Consider the following 4,072-nt stretch of genomic DNA (forward strand, 5'->3'; position numbering starts at 1 on the left):
ATTTTTTTGTTTATAAACTCCCCAGGCGGGTGGCTAATCTCAGGAATGGCTATTTTTGATACGATGCAAACGGTGACACCAGATATATATACAATATGCCTCGGAATAGCCGCCTCCATGGCGTCCTTCATTCTGCTTGGAGGAGAACCCACCAAGCGTATAGCATTCCCTCACGCGAGGATTATGCTTCACCAACCTGCTAGTGCTTATTATCGGGCAAGGACACCAGAATTTTTACTAGAAGTAGAAGAGTTACACAAAGTTCGCGAAATGATCACAAGGGTTTATGCAGTAAGAACAGGCAAGCCTTTTTGGGTTGTATCCGAAGACATGGAAAGGGATGTTTTTATGTCAGCAGACGAAGCCAAAGCTTATGGACTTGTCGATATTGTAGGGGATGAAATGATTGACAAGCACTGCGATACTGATCCAGTGTGGTTTCCAGAAATGTTTAAGGATTGGTAGTGTCCGGATTTCTTGTAAAGTTATTTCACAGCTAAATTCGTGTTTTCCTCGATTTAATAGAAAATAGAAAGACTTCATGATGAGCAATCATCAGGTTAAGATGGATCTAAACCAATCCATTTTTTTCTATATACATACAACATGCCGACGGTTAAACAACTTATTAGAAACGCAAGACAGCCAATACGAAATGCTCGAAAAACGGCCGCGCTTAAAGGATGCCCTCAGCGTCGAGGAACATGTGCTAGGGTGTATGTGCGACTCGTTCAGATCATGACTTCAAACAAATATAAAAAAAATTGAAGTATCCATGATTAGTACCAATGAATAGGATATAGCTTCTCTATCCTAGATTTCTATGGTATATGGAATTTATGGTTTCCTTTGGTGCAAATCCAATTATCTAAATTGGAAATAAGAAGCAATTCTCCCATTGGTAGCAAATGGTTATCCATTAAGCGGAGGAAATAGTAATAAAAAGAAAAAGGCTTATGCTCCTTTATCTTAAAAGAACGGACTAACAGGGTCAGCTACTTAGCCAACTTTCATAATTAAATACCGTCACTGTATGGATAACTCTTATTGTGAAAAGAGCTATTTACTCTATAATGGATAGGTAGAGCCAAAGAATGTGGACTATACAAGTTCGCAATACCTTTTGATGAAAGAAAGGGCTCCGGTGTATAGAGAGGGCCTCACCGTTTAAAAGGGAACCATAGAAACGATGGAACCCACTATTTTTTTTAGTATTATTAGAATGAATTTGTTATTTCGTATAGAAATAACTGAACGGAGTGGAATAAAAAATCGTGGTTGGGAAGGTTACTATAGCAAAAGCCATTGGAATTAATATTTTATATATCGGAATAATTAGTTTTGTTATTAATGAGAAAAAGGGTGGCTAAAAGAAGAGAAATCATTAGTTATTCATTAAGGTTAATTTGATTCAATGACCAGAGTTCCGCGAGGATATATAGCCCGGAGACGACGAACAAAAATGCGTTCATTTGCCTCAAACTTTAGAGGGGCTCATTTAAGACTTAATCGAATGATTACCCAACAGGTAAAAAGAGCTTTTGTTTCCTCTCATCGAGATAGAGGTAGGCAAAAGAGGGATTTTCGTCGTTTGTGGATCACTCGGATAAACGCAGCAACGCGGGTATATAAAGTATTCGATAGTTATAGTAAATTAATACACAACCTGTACAAGAAGAAATTGATTCTTAATCGTAAAATGCTTGCACAAGTAGCTGTATCAAATCCAAATAATCTTTACACGATTTCCAATAAAATAAAGATCATCAATTAAAGGTATAAATAAAGTAATATACTGGAATAATAAAAGATGAATTCCCGGAGAGGGAACTCCGGGAAGATACAATAAATTAAGATTAAGTGGTAGGAATCAACGAGCTGGATTACTTTCTTTATAATATATATAGGTCTGGCCCTTTCGAATTCGAATAAAACATCAACAATCGGAACTTAAGTTCCGGTTGTTGTTTCTTAAATTTTGGTTGTTGTTTCTTAAGTTTCGATTGGAATTGTACTTTTGCGTTAATTGAGGAATATGTCTATTTTTTCTGGGTCTAGAACCTGTAATTATTGAAATTGACTGGGCTTGAAATTGCTTTTCGTTCTCATAGTTACGAAACGGTAAGAAAGATAAAATACGAGCCTGTTTTATAGCAAGAGTAATTAATCGTTGTTGTTTCAAGGTTAATCTATTTATTCGTCTCGATAATATTTTTCCTTGTTCACTAATAAATCTATTAATTAAACTCATGTTTCTATAATCAATTCGATCTCCCGGGCCAATCCGGGGACGCCTACGAAAAGGTTGTTTAGATTTACGAAAAGGTTGCTTGAATTTACGAAAAGTTTGCTTGGATTTACGAAAGGGTTGCTTGGATTTATTAAAAGTTTGCTTGGATTTACTAAAGGGTTGCTTAGATTTAAGAAAAGGTTGTTTAGATGTATACATGATTTATTCCTTATTTAAAATTTGAAAATTCACTTCTTTATTTTATTAATTTAGGATCCAGAAGAAGTAGTTTTTCTTTGATCCATATCTTATTTGATTCATATTATAGTATATGAATACCCTCTATACATATGAAATAATATCTACCGGAAATCAGATGAGTTGATTTGTATTTTGTATTCTATACTATGTTTTCTTTATATATTAAATATGAAGTTCTTACTCTTTCTGTTGTTTGGAAAGATCAAACACACGATGTTCCTATTTCTTTATTTCGTGATGAGTCGTATGCTTGCGACAATAACGACAAAATTTTTTGAATTCTAATTGTCCGGGTGTATTGTGGCGATTCTTTTGAGTACTATATCTAGAAATCCCCGTCGATTCCTCATTGGCACCTTTTCGAACACAACTGATGCATTCCAAAATAACTCTGATTCTAACATCTTTTCCCTTGGCCATGAACCTCCTTTTCTTTTTGGATTGACTTAACTTAATTCTTCTACTTATTCTTTTATTCTTCTATTTTGAATCCGAAGAAGAAGAATAAAATTCATTAGAATAATTTTTTTTTATTCTTTAATTAAGTAATAAAAAATAGAGAAATAATTAAAGAATACAATCCTTGTCGAATTAGCAAAGATTTTGGTTCGAAATCCTTTCATTTAATTAGCCAGCCCCGCCTTTTCTATGCTCTGATTTCTGAGGCCTTATTTAGCTTGGGTACCCCTTTAAATTGAATTTCTATTTTCAAAAATGGGGTTTACCAAATTTTTAATGACTCTGAGGTTCAACCCAATCCATCTTTTCTTTCTTTTTCCTTCCGATACTAAAAAAAGATTGAAAAGGATCAAATTTTGTCATATCACGAAGAAATCTATCCCTCCCATAGCAATAACTAGAATTAAAAAAAAGGGAATGACAAAGCATCTGGGAATAAACGATTAATTTCTATCAATAAACCTGCTAAAGCACCAAACCATAGAGTACTTAGCACGGGTGCTACAGAGAGATATGTTTTTATATCCCGCATTGAAAATCCTCCTTCCTTGTTGGAATACATATATGATCATAAACTCTTGCCCAAGATTGTTATGCTATATATAAAATGAACCATATCGACGAAATTTTCCTATCCCTAAAAAAGAAAAAGATGACCCCTTCTTCCTATATATTACCAAGGAAAAGTAATCCTTCTTTTATAGGCGAAATTATATTGGATTTTATATGTATATAATTCCTTAATTATATGAGACCAAAAAGAAGAAATGACACGAGGGTTCTATATATAGATAGAGAAAGAAAGAAGAAGAAAATTATGATGTGGAAAAGAAGACAGGAATTGTGTACAATGGCATTGTACAACAATTTAATTTGGAAAAGGGATGTAGCGCAGCTTGGTAGCGCGTTTGTTTTGGGTACAAAATGTCACAGGTTCAAATCCTGTCATCCCTACCTATTACTTCTTTCTTCTTTATAGGCAGTAGCGACGAGATCAATTAAAGTAAAGTGGGTATAACTTGAATTTGTGGAGACTATACGTACGTGAGATACATTAGGAATAGAAAAAGATTTTCTTTTTGAATGAATGAAAGCGCTCTTAGTTCAGTTCGGTAGAACGCG

This window comes from Triticum urartu, chromosome 6A, assembly GCF_056163025.1.
Source record: "Triticum urartu cultivar PI428250 chromosome 6A, HENAU_Tu73, whole genome shotgun sequence".
Taxonomy (NCBI): Eukaryota; Viridiplantae; Streptophyta; class Magnoliopsida; order Poales; family Poaceae; genus Triticum; species Triticum urartu.